This window comes from Euprymna scolopes, chromosome 42 (genome assembly GCF_053919585.1).
Source record: "Euprymna scolopes isolate OS-2025 chromosome 42, ASM5391958v1, whole genome shotgun sequence".
NCBI classification, from domain to species: domain Eukaryota; kingdom Metazoa; phylum Mollusca; class Cephalopoda; order Sepiida; family Sepiolidae; genus Euprymna; species Euprymna scolopes.
In genome coordinates this window covers 2210001-2226698 of record NC_136523.1, presented here as the reverse complement: position 1 = coordinate 2226698, position 16698 = coordinate 2210001, and the positions used below count along the sequence as shown (strand labels likewise).

Here is a 16698-nt window from a genome sequence, read left to right as displayed (position 1 = left end):
TATTATTATTATTATTATTATTATTATTATTATTATTATTATTATTATTGCTTTTTGGTAATATTTAATTATACGAAATCGAGTTACATATGGTAAATCCTCCAAAATAGGCTCTCGCGTTTTATAAACTTGAATAAAAAATAATTACACACACAGACATACACAGTCGTACACACACTCACGCACACATAAACACACTCTCTAACACACACATACACACACAAAAACACTCTCGAATAAAAAAAAATCCCCTCATTTAAAAAATAATGTAAAATGAGTGCATCCCAAAAATAAGTAAAAGTAGCAAGTAACAGTTTAGTGAAAGTGTCAAAGGCTAGATAATTTACTCTTCTGCCTACTTAGATTTGTTGTTCGTTGTAGTTTATTTAAATGCTTGTATTAGTTTCGAAACACAAATATCGTTATTTATGTTTTTAACGGCAACATGGAACCGTTCTCTAAGTAAATGTAAAGAATTATTTACTTAGGAATCGCCGATTTTTCAGATAATAAATTATGCCAAGTATGTAAGTTATTTTAATTGTTGGATACTCCGTTTAGTTGGTAATTGTTTAAACATACGGTATTCTATGTGATTCTGTCAGTACCTTACTTTTTCATCAATGTTATACTTCGTAACAGGGGCTGATTTTTTTTTGGGGGGGGGTAGGGGGCTTTAAAAAACTGAAGGCATTGAACGGATAAAATGAGTGTATCCAAAAAATAACATTAAAACAAAGGTTGTCTCGTTTACTAAGAGAACAGTTAACATTAGTCTTTTACATAACGACGAAAAGAAAAAACAATGTCGGCGATAATTTGTATATACGTACATGTAAGGTATAACTACGTGAATTTATGATCATGAGCGTGGTAGAATAGATAGTTGGTTTAACATGCATATAAGTAATGATTCGTGTCGAGTGAGCGACCGTATTGTTTAAGGTTTGACGTGTTCGTTTTTGTAAGGTGCGGAATTCAATGAGAATAGCCGGAATGTTAGTGGGGAGAAATCATTATTTTCGAATAAGGAAGTGTAATGATAGTTATATGTGTATGAGTTTTTTGTTCCACTTAATAAGTGTGTCAGGACAATATAGTTATAATGTTTATATATTTATCCGGTGTCGACTAGGAGCAGTAGGGGGACTTTTGATTTAGAGAGGAAAATACGAACTAAATAAGTTGGCAATCCTGATGATGGCGCTCGTAGGAAGTGATGTATGATTTTAATATACCGAATAAATGTGTATGTAACGGCGTTCAAAAGTTATATAAGATAGTGCGTAATAATTTAGACATAATCCATTTGTATGTGGGATCTGTTATTGCAGACCTGTGGTAATTTGGCTCAAAGGGGAATTTCTGCAATCGAAATATTATATACAGAATGAATGAATGAATGTAACATTAAATCGAAAATTAAAAAATGGACGAAAACGGATAATGTATTTGATGCTTCCAGTTTTTATATATCTATCTATTTATTCATGATATTTGGTTTGTGGAGGGAATTGCTTTTTTTTAATTTTGCAGAAAATGAAATGAGAAATAAAAGAAATAGATAATAACATTAATGTTTGGTGCTTTTTAGATCAGAAAAGCCGGTATCTTGATCTGGTAGCACTTGTTATGACAGCAGAAAAGGAAAATCATAAAATTCTAGAAATTGAACCTGAATACTTTATACAACAACTAAAAAACTATGACAGATAAATTACAAAGGAAACACTAACAGAAAACAAAATAAGGAAAAAGAAAAAGAAAAAAAAAAGAACGGGGGAATCTTAAAGAATATAAAAACCGGACAGGAAAAAAAAAGGAAATAAAGAAAATGATAATAATTTACAATGAAGAATGAAGGAAATTAATGAGAAATTATACAAAACACGAAAGAAAGAAATAGAGTGAAATAGCAAAAAAAAAAAAAAAACTAAGGCAGAAAATCAAAAGAAGCATGGGGGGAAAAATGAAAGAAGAAACGAAACAAAGGGGAAAACAATAAAAAGCCAAGAAAACAGTAGAAAAGCAAAATTGAATGACAAAAAATAGAAAAACGAAAGAAATTACAAGAAAATAAAAATAAAAAGCAAGATAGAAGAAGGAATGTAAATCTGAATAATTTGAAATAATTAAAAACATTAAATTGATAAAATATGAAAAACTGATTACAACCGAAAAAAAAAATAATAAAACTCTAAAAAGAGAAACATTAAAATAGAAATAGAAAAAAAAACACAACAAATAACAAAATAGAAAATAAAACACAAAAGGAAAATAAGAAACAGTTAACAAACGAGATAGAAAGCGAATAGGTATCCAACGAGAAATATTATGCTATAAATATATCGTCGATAGTCAGAACAAAACAATATGGCCGACAATTCTGACGGCGAGCGCTTGGTTTGGGCGGGAAGTTGAGTCCGATGGAAAGAGCTCGCTCGCCATGGAATCCCATTTGAATGACTAACAGAATAAATGAATATATGAATAAATTTACGAAGAGAAAACGGATTGATTCGTAAAGATATGTAGTCTCTGATTAGATGGCCGCATACGAGATAATAAGGATTTAATAACAACCAATTAGGACGATGCGATTTTGGGAATAAATGCTAGATAAATACATAAATGAATTATGTTTTAACGACTCGGAAGAAGCGATGTTCGTGGCGGCCATTCTTGGGAGGGGGGTAATGAGATGGGGTCAGTGCTACACGATCGGTGATGAACCAGTGGTTTACCGCATCGTACAACGAGAGCCACCGAGGAAGAGGGTTCAACGCCTTTTGATTTAGATATATTTATTTAGGGAGGGAGGGGGTCAGATTTAATAGATATGTAGATTCATAGATAGGTAAGTATACGCTAAGTTATATAGGTGTAGAAAGAGAAACACAAAGCTGATGGACAGGTATACGTAGTCACAGAGAGGTAAATATATAGATCTACTGAAACTGAATGTTTTTCACTCCCACACTCTTATTAGCAATATAGATCCTGTGGCTTCGAAAGCGATGGATTCCCAAGAATAACGTACTTCCATATAACATATTTGAAAAATTACTTAGTTACCGAATTAACTCTACATATAAAAATTACTTAATTACCGAATGAACTCTACATATAAAACATATATATATATATATATATATATATATATATGTATAGTAATTTATAAAATATATATGGCGATTAAGCTACACTGAATATTCTGCGTTTCATCCAACTATAGGATTCGTCAGGCTTATGCGCGAATTCTGTGGTTGCTTCTTGTTTTTATATATGTTGAGGATTTCTAGTTGGCCAATCAGCTTTCTAGTATCCACCGCGCCCCTTCCTATATATATATATATATATATATATACTAGCATTTCAGCCCGGCGTTGCCCGGGTGTTTGTAGGTGTATGTTGAACAAAAAAAACAAGCGGTCAATTTTTTAAACTTCGACCCCTATTATGTCCCCTTAACATTTATTGTTTTGGGCTCAAATCAAGTTATTAAGTTAGAACCATGTCCAAGGAAACTATATCTAAAATCTCAAGTGTTCAGACCCAAAATTGTCGGAGGAGTTTGGTAGAGTTCTCAAAGGTCAAATCGTTGAACTTTGACCACCTTAACAGCCAAATTTCTGTCCGAAAACCGATCACATCGATTTTCACAAATTTCAGTACTCTGTGTATCAAATTTCGAGTCTGTAGACTTTAAATTGACAGAGTTATTGCGTAGGGAAATGTACACAGACAGACAGACACACAGACACACAGACAGACAGACAGACAGACACGTTCACTTTTATAGATATAATAGATAGATAGATATGTCTATTTTGGCAGCAAATCATTATTCAAGTATCTAGTCGACAGGGGCAACAAATAATCAAGGCCCTATGTACCAAAGTATAAAGTAACGTCAACTTACTCGTTTTAGGAGTAAAAGAACACCATTTAGTATAAAGACCAGTAAAGGTAGGTTTTCTATATAAAGAAGTGAGAAAACCTCCTCTGGACCTTTCAATCAACACGTCGAGAAACGGGAGAGAGTTGCCCTTTTCTATCACCATAGTAAAAGATAATGTGTGATGTAAGGTGCTAAGACGTTTAAAGAAATCTAAAGCCAGGTCCTAAGAAGGAAAAGCCGCAAATGTATCATCCACATAACGAAAATATAACGCAGGGGTGTTATGTGATGAATTAGGATAATGGCTCCCCAGAATTCTTGATTGATAAATGTATTAAATTCAAAATCAATTTAATAAAGATGTAACCTTTGTCCCTTCAAAGTGTCCTGTTTATCTTAAGTTGCTGTGGGTTGGTGAAAAATGTGTCCTTCTCATTAATCAACTTAAACAGACCATCAGCAACTGTTTTCCGTCTGTTTTACCTAGAGTTGTCTTTAATACAAACACTTAATTTTCTTCTTTCTAAAAGGACGGTTTGTCTTGCACTAAACTGTGATGCTGTCTATGTCGGGCGAACCCCGTATATTTATATGCGGATTATCATTCCCCATTCGTGGTAGTTTAATATTTTTGTTTTCAATACTAATTATATATATATATATATATATATATATATATATATATATATATATATATATATATATATATTATACATACCCTTTAATTCATTTTATTTTATCCTTTCCCCCACCTTTTTCTGTACATATATTTTATTATAAGTGTAAATTAATCCTTCCCATGTTCATTATAAATTTTAATTTCAACCCCATATTTTCTTCTTTTTTTTCGAAAATGCCATCTTTTGCCCCTGGTGAGGATGGCGAAAGACGTCTGGAGTCTAAAAAAATCGTTTCTCTGTTATATTATGTTTATTATACAAACATTATTGGTGACATATGTGGTTAAATGTTTCAGTGGGATCCCAATTCAAGGATAGCACCTCATCAGATCAAAAACCTATGCATAATTAATGATTAAACACCCGAAAACCATTAACTAAAATAATCTATGGGTCTAGCATGCTTGTAATTGAAATGTTGGTATCTACAAGAAGTATTATCGTAAAGCAGCGTTACATTAGAATACCAACCATATAATTTACCCCAATTGATAACTAAGCACTCGAATCAGAACTCTAAGAACGGATACTCAACAAATATAAATATACTATTATGCTCCTGTTTACATGTGTATGGTTAAAAGAACCTGTCCTCAAAACGAAGCCTAAAACCTATCAAATATATACATATTTTAGTATTGCGGAAAGGATAAATAAACGAAATGAAAAAATTACTAACCATCGAAATTTAAGTTATATATAGATATAAAAAGCTTTGCCACGATAATTACCTAATATATCGCGGTAGAAGAGAAAATATAACTACCGGTATACCACCTTTATTCAAATATACATAAGCTCATATATCTATTCAACTAGCTGTTAATTTGACCATATGGAAATATATCTTATAAATAAACAAATAAATAAAGAAAGAAAGAATTCGAAAGCTAGATATAAAAGAACGGATAAAAAAGCAAGCAAATAAAAACAAAAAATGAATAAATAAAAATTGTCAATAGGAAAATGAAGTAGCCACCACAAAAAAAAACAACTATAAAAACCCAAGATAGGGAAGTAGCGACGATAAGAGTATAATATTACTTCAGATCAAAGCGAACGCTTAAGCCAATAAATAACCGCCAAGTTAAAAGAATACCAATACCTCTCCACTGTGACAGATAACCACACGAAATCGTACTTTTCTTTTCTCCCTAACACCTATTCTATTTCTTCACCGCATCTCTCTCCAAAAACTCCTACTGTTTACATTCATAAAGTATACATCCCACTTTTTCCAGAACGTTAACCAGACCCAAATATCTTATAAAACTAATGTAATTTTGACTCCCGTTTCAATGTTGATTTTTTTTTTTTGCCTGATGAGGTGTTATCCTTGAATTGGGATTCCATTGAAACATGTGCGCACATATATAACCAATAATATTTTTATAATAAACAGACAATATACTAGATCTATCCTGCATTGAGCACTCTTACATAATCACGTGAGTTTCATTCGTTATCTATCTAGGAAATTAATCGATACGAACATTATATATATATATATATATATATATATATATATATATATATATATATATATATACATACTAGCAGGGAGACCCGACGTTGCCCAACGAATATTTCACACTCCTATATTTTTATTGCCATCGGAATCCGTGAAATCGCCCAAAAGACGCTTCGCATGCCTCCATGCAGTAACTTAGCTCAAAATATATGTTATTCTAAATTGCACTCTAGAGAACCTACTTTTTCTTTTATAAATATATTTTTTATATAAACGTCTTTCCAGTTAGCGATAAAAATATAACATTAAGAAATTTACGTGCGGTATTTGAACCTACAGAAAACGTCATGCAAAATACCCTCTACCCCCCCCCCAAAAAAAAAACATGTAAATTTTCAAGTTTTATAAAATTCTTTGCAGTTAACGAAAAAAAAAAAAGAAATTTACGTGCGGAGTTTGAACCCACAGGTCACGTCATGCAAAAAAAAAAGAAATAAATAAAAATACACTATGAACTTACCCATAGCCCGTTGTCCTATCATTGTTATTAATCGACTATATGGAAAAAAATTGCTTTACAGATGATAGATAAATTAAAATAACGATTTCGATTATCGTTAATTATCGGGGGTATTCTGAGACAAAACTTACTCCCAGACTCATACACTAAAGAAAATCTGTGCAGCCGTTTCGGAGTCTATACGGAACGCACTTACACACATACAAAGTTGTATTATATATATATATATATATATATATATATATATATATATATATATATATAATCACAGTTAACTACGGACACATGCTTCACTTTATCCACAGTTCTCTAGCGTAGCTGACAGTACCAGGAATCGAACCCTCAACCATATTAAAATATATATATATATATATATATATATATATATATATATATATATATATATATATATATATATATATTTATTGGTGTTTATTATAAATAATATATTTTATTAGCTTTAATATTCAATGTAAGGACGTGTTCTTTTTAGCCGCTCTTATTTTTGTCCGACATCCATTTATTCGTTTCAATTCGTGTTCGTTTATTCATACCGCTAATCGCAAATATCTCGGGTGATTTAAATGTTATTTCAATATACTTGCCGCATAATGATAATCATTCTTCTTTTTTTCCGTTTCTCTTAATAACGTTTTTGCATTATCCGTTTTGACACTATCAATAATAATACTCGCTATCAGGAATAGAAATATCGATCGAATGAAATGGGTATGAAAATTTTTCGGTGAGGGGGGGGGCGTTTTTGGCGTCGAATCAAGATGGCGAAATGGTTTAGGATTTTGTCTGCAATATTTGGAGACTAGTTTAAATTGCATTAGATTTTCAATGTATTTCTATTATAAAACCATTAGCGATGCATTCAGTGGCGGTGCTAAGGGCTCTCAGTTCTTTCCTGAATCTATACAACACACGATTAATCTTTGTAAGAAAACCAATGCGTTACGGAATTCTTTGGATGCGGATTTATAATTGGTATTGGTAAAAGGGAAAGAGTCAACTTGATGATGGCTTTCGGTTTTGAAATAGGAAATTAATAAGCGATGTTTAACAAAATATAGTTCCTCACTATTTTCGACCGTCCGGATTTTGTAGATTTTTTTTAAACAGTCTGATTATAAAAAAATACTAAATAAATTGTTAAAAATATTTTTAATGCTGCCTCATGAAAAAAAACATTATTTGGGCTACTATTCTCATCCTGGGTGTCATTCTCACAACGTTTCAGTCAAAGTAACCTTTGACAACTGATTCAGAAATGAAAGAACATCAAATATTAAATTAATCTCGAACATCATGTACTGTTTGCCGTCAATAACAGATATCACTTGAGTGAGCAAGAAAATGAGAGTTTCCTGCTTGTATAATTGTAGCAGTTCCATATAAGTTCGGTGAGATTGGTGAGCGAATAGAAACGGCAAAGTCAGAGCATTTAAATAGGAAAGAGTTAATTATATGTATATTTGCTTTGACTCTGTTTAAAAATACTATTCTTGACAAAGTCGCATAATGAAATGAAACACGGAGTAGAAATAAGCATGGTTCTCTTTTCCTTCTATATTTTCCTTCTTGTTTATTATTATTATTCCCGTTTATATGTACGTCCAATATATATATATATATATATATATATATATATATAGAGAGAGAGAGAGAGAGAGAGAGAGAGAGAGAGAGAATTGTACCAACATTACCCATAAATATTTAATGTTGTAACACAACTTATTTGTGCATCCATATTTATTACACGCGTACACACACATACACACATATAGATAGATAGATAGATAGATAGATATACGTGTGTGTTTGTGTGTGTGTGTGTGTGTGTGCGTCTGATAAATATAAATGCACAAATAAATTGTGTTAACATATTAAATATTTATTGGTAATGTTCCTACAATTCTGGTTGACAACGATCTGGCATACGATCATTTCAGAGACTACTTGGAATTATTATTTTCTTATTTTTTGTATATGCGCATTCCAAATCGTTTCCAAATCAGCTACTTTCACTAAGAGAGATTCGGTGAAAATATCAATATTTTACACTTTTTATAAGGTTGTCAGATTTAAGACAGAAACGTACATTCACAACAACAAACAGCAAGGTAATCATTATAATAGAAATATTAATGATATTGATAATAATAACAATGACATTGTAAGAATAGATATTATGATATCTATAATAATGGTAATTATAATGGTTACCATGTAAATGTCCGTACAATTTAAGATAAAATAAAAAAGAACAAAAACGTATTTGTATCTCATCCATTACCTTCAACGACATTTTCTTTTGAAACGTAAAAAAAAATGCCTTTTCATAACGTTTCCATTCTTATTATACTCTCTAGCATGCCATGTGTTTGAAGTTCTGAATAATACAACAAGAGAATACTTTTTTACAAAGAGCTTACCACATATCAAGGCCTAAAGGTCAATGGAGGATAAGGGTTATTGTGTGTAGGGTAGTCATTGGGGCAGTAATTTAGTAATTGTTTGTGATAGAAATTTGGTATAATTAGAGTATTTACGAAGACGGCTCAATAAGAATTTGTTTATGCTGAACTTGAAGACAACAATCTTGTGCTCAGTTGGAAAGCAGACCAGTGGGACAACGTTCCACGGGCGGGCAGTTCTAGGAAAGAAGCTTTTTTTCATAGAATTCGCGTTTAGGCTTGGGTACTAATGAAAAGTGAAGGAAATTATTGATAGTGATTTTGTGCAAGATGAGTGTTTTTAATGAAAAATTGGTGAGAGGGGACTATAAATTGGAGCTCGGTCGAACACTTGCCATGAAAATAACGATAGATCAGAGACAGGCTCGCAACGTCTCTTCTGCGGAAAAGACGAAGAAGAAAAGAGCATCAACTGCTAGATTACGAAGTCGGTTTTGAACTCTGTCAAGGCAGGATAGGTGCTCCGAGCAATTCCTGCCTAAATGTGATAACAATACTCCATCCTAGGATGTACTTGGCTCTTATACAGGTAGAGAATGTAGAGAATTGTATCGGCAGTGAGATATCTACTGGAGTGTTAGAATGATCCAACCATTTTTTCAGCAACCTTAGAAACGGAATTGATGTATGTATTCCATTTCAGATCAGGAGTGAAGATCAGACCAAGAAGCTTGTCTAAAAATGGGCCGTTCTCAAGGCGTCTATTTCAATTAAGGCTAGATATATGTCAGAGCGTTGATGATGAAAACGGTTTTAGATGCATTAAAATTAACCAGTCACGTTTTTCTTCATTGCATCACGTGTCCAAGATAAGAGGAGAGGGAAACAGGGAGAACTTCGCCATGAATGGTAGTGTCGTCTGCATAAATGTCTACAAATGATCTAAGAATCTGATTTGGGAGATCGCTGATGAAGATCAGGAAGATAGTTGGTATCCGAATGAAACCCTGATGGACGTCAGCATTAATACCGTAGCACGTGCGTAAAAGGACCTTATCAAATAAAAGGTAACTTTTTCGAATACAAAGCATCTCTAGTTATTGATAAAATATTTGAAAAAAAAATTAATTAAAAAAACAAAAATCTCGTGGGTCGTTTTCAATGGCTTTTTGCTTGATTTTCAAATTTAAAAATAAAAAAAAAAATTTATCTTGTTATACGAGTGGCGTTCCAAAAGTAATGCCTCCTATTTTTTATTCAGTCTAAATAGATCTGAGGAGATTGCAAATTGCATTGTTATGATCACTGAATTTATTCATTTATAACCTGAAGGTTTCATATCTCTGTTGCAGATATTAACATTGTGAGAAAAGTGTCCCTGTCATGGGCGTACATCAGAAGCAGAGATGCATCATTGAATTCCCGGCAAAGCAGTATTGGGAATAGTGGTGACTATGTGAACAAATAGTTGAGTACAAACGTCGATCGTTTTAATGGTGTCAGTCTCGTCTTCATATCTTTTCACCTCATTGCGTTAAAATATAGGAGGATTTACTTTTGTAACGGCCCTCGTATATATATATATATATATATATATATATATATATATATATATATATAACTACTTCATTTATTCACATAAATTTAATATACGAAAGTATAGATTTATGCGTAAACTTTAATTATTTACTTCAAAAGTGCTCAATACGTAGGTAGAGCTAGTAAGTAATTTATAAAATATATATGGCGATTAAGCTACACTGAATATTCTGCGTTTCATCCAACTATCGGATTCGTCAGGCTTACTCATAAGCCTGACGAATCCTATAGTTGGATGAAACGCAGAATATTCAGTGTAGCTTAATCGCCATATATATTTTATAAATTACTATATATATATATATATATATATATATATATATATATATATATGTGTGTGTGTATATATATATATATATATATATATAGTGCCGACAAAAAGAACGTCCGCACTTGTAATTTTTAAAAAAACTGCAATTTTAAGCTATATTTCATGTAACTGTTTAAACAACCTATACCTTATTTGGTTCGCCTTTTATTCCTCTATAATTTTACCTGTTCATATTTGACTTTTAATTGAAATATTCTAGTGTTCACGTCAATTTAAAAAAAATAATTTCAAGTTGAGGAGGCAAAAAGTAAGTTTGCAGCAACAAATTCGCTTAAAACCAGCTTCAATTATCGCCCCTAAATCAGTTTAAAATATCCACCAACAGGCAACAAAGCATCTCTAATCGTAATTGTTGTTGTTCCAGGTTATACAACGTAACATTTTGTCCATATGCCACGACATTCTCTTAGTGATCGTCAGGAGCTAGTTTATCCAATCGAGAAATCGGCCGCAGACTGAAATGTGATGAGAAAACGATACGAAAGACTGTGCAAAAGTACCAAAACACCGGCAGTGTTCGTGATATATATATATATATATATATATATATATATAATTATATATATATATATATATATATATATATATATATATATATATATATAAACGTATGCGGGTATACCTACTACCTCGAGGAGATGAACGCCCCTGCCTTGCATAGTTTCAGGTCACTCTTGAGCAATGTGTAGTACCTGTTAGCCTCCCTCTCAAGTTCTGAAGGGTTACTATATTGTGAGAACTATGGAGATATATATATATATATATATATATATATATATATATATATATATATATATATATATATATATATATGCATGTGTGCTTGCTTATGTGTATGTGTTTGTATATGTCTAGCCGCCGGAGAGGTTAAAACTCCGTGATAATAAAACATGCACACTATGCCACTGCTCAGTCATCTCACTATTTCAGTTTGTCACTCTGCAACCAGTGGTAGGGTGGGAGAGGGTACAATATGTGTAGCACAAGCATGTTGGGTCGCGATCGTTATGTGCAGATATCTTTCGAAGAAAAAAAAAGTAAAAGTCCTATGGCGATAGGTGAGTGGTGACGTGCACAGGCTTAGCGGGCTGGAAGTGCATAGCTGCAAATCTGCACATAGGCGGCCAGTGATTTATCTAACATCGTCGACTAAATCGCTTACAGGATGGAAGCAACTTCGGTGGATGATCTGGCGGATGAGCAGCCTTTTCTAGGGATACACTGCTCACCCATGAATTTGGGAAGGGTCTAGAAAAGGTGACCTATAAATTGTCTACCCTTTTATTAGCTGGTCGGCTTCCTGCGGTCGGCGGCTGCTCTATATTTGCAGGAGAAACAAGATAAAGTTGAAGAAAAATAACAAACAAGGAAAATCAAAATTGTATCAGGAGAGGAATAACCTAACTGTTACTACGTGAAATGTGAGAACTTTGCTAGATGTCCTGGATAGTGAAAGACCTGAGCGTAGGACAGCTATTGTTGCAAGAGAGCTCGCTAGGTACAGCATAGACATTGCGGCATTGTCTGAAACACGATTGAGTGGTGAGAATCAATAGATTGCACCGTGGCCCATATGGTTAGGTCGTCAGTATTGCACACTTCAAGCGTGCGACGACCTGGGTTCGCGCCTATGTCGGAGCACATGATATGCAGTACATCGAAACCCACTTCGGGTCTGGCGTTGTCGATGCAATTGCTCGATTCTATCTAATTCTGGGTTCTAGCTTTTATCGTGAAAGGTGTATGTGAACGAGTATTTATACATATATATATATATATATATATATATATATATATATATATATATACTAGCGGGGGTACCCGGCGTTGCCCGAGTGTTTGTTTCCGGGACGGGGGGGGGAGTTTTAAAAAATGTTATGGTAGGTAAGTAGGAAGGATCAAACCCGGAGTCATGAGTAAAAGTAGGAAAATAAAGTGTGAAAAAAAAAAAACATCTCCAACGTTAACAGTTCGGCCACCAAGAAAAGTTCATACCAGTTGTTTAGGAAAAAAAAAAAAAACGACTACGGTAGGTCGGCGCGAACGTGAAAATATAATGCGAATTGTCCAGCACGCTAACCACTACGCCACAGAGCACTGCAGCTTTGTTTAGTGATTTTAAATAACTTCACATGAAAGAACTACGAAGCCAAACCGGTGTTCTCTTCTCAACTGTTCCTTGTGAACGATCCCCAAACGGTGTTAAGTGGTGGCAGGGGGAGGAGGAATTTATTAGAGAGAAAATATTTTACCACTTCCATTGATCTTAACCGATTTTGGCCGTGACTTCTCAGCAGAAAAAGTATAGAAATCTAAGATTATCGAGGAATTTGAGAAATAATTAGCCTATAACACACCTCAGATATTGTTCTGCCGTTTGTGCATATTATATTTGCATGAAATATCTTGATCTTTAATCCTATTAATGTCAAAATCAGAAGGGAAAAAATGAGTTCATTTTATTTATATATATATATATATATATATATATATATATAATAATAATAATAAATATATATATATATATAGGGATATATATATATAGAGAGAGAGAAAGAGAGAGAGAGAAAGAGAGAGATCCATATACATACTCACACGCACGCATAAATATATAAATATGTGTGTGTGTGTGTGTGTGTGTGTGTGTGTGTGTGTGTGTGTGTGTGTGTGTGTGTGTGTGTATAAAGGAAGAGCGAGAGAGAAAGGGAGAGAGATTCTGGTCATAAAATCTAAAGAACTTAATCTTTACTCAAGAAGGCAGATAATTGCTTTGTGATTAACACTACGTCTTGGTTTAAATATTCGCGCGTGTCGATTACCCTAGAAATATGTAAACGGCAACCCGTGAACACTCACACACACAAACACATGCGTACACACACACACACACACACACATATATATATACGTGTTTACAGTACAAGTGTTTACACTCGTTATCAGATATTTTGCTAAAATATTTATCTATCATCAAAGAATTACACTAGTAATTCAGCATTTCATATCTAAATTATCATAATTTCTGATGATCTAAAGAGAAAACAGTGTGGCAGTGTGAACTTGTTGTAATGGAACAGACAATGTATTTCCGTATTCATTTCAGGTCGAAGGGTAAGTCTAAGGTTATTCTGTCACTTTCCTTTTTCTTTCCTGTTTCCCTGCACGAGTTGAAATGATTTCGTCCGATATCTAGAAAAAGTACGTCAATAACACACTTTTGCGTGACGGGATGGAAGTACACACACACACACACACACACACACACACACACACACACACACATATATATATATATATATATATATATATATATATATAGTAAGTTATAAAAATATATATATATGGCAATTAAGCTAAACAAAATATTCCGCGTTTTAGCTACGCCTGACGAATCCTAGCGTGGATGAAACGCGGAATATTTTGTTTAGCTTAATTACCATATATATTTTTATAACTTACTACCTTGCCCTACTTATGTATTGAGCACTGTTGAAGTAAATACTTAAAGTTTACGCAATAAATAATATTTTCATATGTGATTAAATAAAGTAGTCATATATATATATATATATATATATATATATATATATATATATATATATATATGATTTATTTATATGTTAATAGCAGTACCTACCCGATGTTTCACTAATTAAGTTCAAATTTGTTTCGTAAATTATTTTATGTTTGCTTTGTTATCAGATTACTTATCTAATTGGGAAAAATAAATATGAAAAGGCGACTATTACTAAATAATAGGTTTTTTCTTTTTGACTGATTTTTCTATTTAGGTGCATATTCAACAATCAGATCTATTATTTGTTTAAAATATACTCTTGTAAACTACGTTGGTTTCTTTTTTATTATTATTTTGCTAATAACATGGCATAACAATAACAAACAAAAACTAGCTAGTCAGAATCACAGTTCGATTCGTAAGCTTAAATGCTATTTAGGTCTAACTTTTAAAGTCTTGTCAACATAATTGCGTATATTAGATTATTATATATATATATATATATATATATATATATATATATATATATATATATATATGATTAAAGTTCTGTGTTTTAAGTTTTTTAACTCCAACTTTTAAAGAGTTCCTACCTAAAATAAAAATCCATTATTCATTGAACTTTTGAATAGTCAAGTCGCTGCCTGATGATATCTGTTGTTTGATTGAAACAAGTGGCTATTTGTAGCAGCGGGATGTGAGCATGTTTATATAACAATAAACAAGTATATATATATATATGTATATATATATATATGCATATATATATATGTGTGTATATGTGTGTGTGTATTTTCATTTTACATATTTTTTGTATTATCAAAGATTTAGATATATAAGTTTATATGAGTACATATTGGGAAGTAGATGATGAGAGAAGAAGAAGAAGAAGAAGAAGAAGAAGAAGAAGAAGAAGAAGAAGAAGAAGAAGAAAAAAAAGAAGAAGTGAATAAGCGAGTTCATGAAATGGATACGGGTGAGAAGTTCCATTTAATAGTTAAAATTAGCACTGACCACGCGCGAAATCTACATTACAAACATAGATAATCATCTCGTTATGAAATAATGAAAGATTAATTTAAACAATGGTAATTAGTAAAAGAACGTGGAAATACCAGACTTTAAGCACCTGACCTTACTTCCCTTTACCCCACTTTTTCTGTATTATTTTCTTGAGTAAATGTTTTATATAAAATTAGGATAATTGGAAATTAGTTTTCATAAGAAGATCTGGCTTAAAGACTCTGCTTCTCTGAAAGAGTTGCAGCTGAAACATGTATACACATGTGTAGCTAATATTCTTTGTATAAATAAATATACAATATACATATAAATAGATTATGTATTGATAGAGCTATATATATATATATATATATATATATATATATATATATATATATATATATATATCTATATATATATATATATATATATATATATATATATATATATATATATATATATATATATATATATATATATATATATATATATATATATATATATATATATATATATATATATATATATATATATATATATACACACGGCATAATCACGTTGACACACCGGTTCTCGTCAGATCACCGAAGTTAAGCAACGTTGAGCCTGGCTAATACCAGATGGGTGACCATTTGGGGATTCTAGGCGCTGTATGTGCTCTCCGATTATCTCGGCATTGTTTCCAGTCGTTTTGTACCTCAACTTGCCACTGGTATGCAGCAATGTTTACTCAGGAGAGGCGTGGTTGGAGATTGCGCAACTCTTGCCACACAAATTTCACGCGCAGGCACCCTTACAGTGGGTATCCATAGTCTGTCAAGACTGAAGGAAGCCTTTTTATATATATATATATGTATATATATATATGTATATATAATGGGAGAAAAATAGATCTATACAAGCTGAGCTATGTTTTTTGTTAGGTGCTATCATATGTCCATTAAGTAAAATCTGACACTTATCCGATTGAACGGTCCGGTGACTGACAGTGTAACACCGACGAGACGATCCAAGGTGAAGATTAAAGTCGTTGAAGTTCCAGCTGGAACCCGGATTAACACAAATAGCTGAGAGGTCGAATGTCTGAACTCCCACGATATCAGCAGGATATTCCTGATCAGCATCCGTTACGCTAGCTGCTTTTGACTTTCACCTCAAAACCACCCAAGCATCACTTTTGGATGAAAACCATCTTTGAGTAAGGCGCAGAAATACATGTATACGTATATATACATGTGCACGTATATATATATA

The 16698-nt window shown here is 32.5% G+C and overlaps 1 pseudogene; it reads left to right on the top strand.

The window, feature by feature from the left end:
• Positions 1-15984: 15984 nt before the first annotated feature.
• On the top strand, positions 15985-16101 carry LOC145267404 (5S ribosomal RNA; annotated as a pseudogene).
• The last annotated feature ends 597 nt before the right edge of the window (positions 16102-16698 follow it).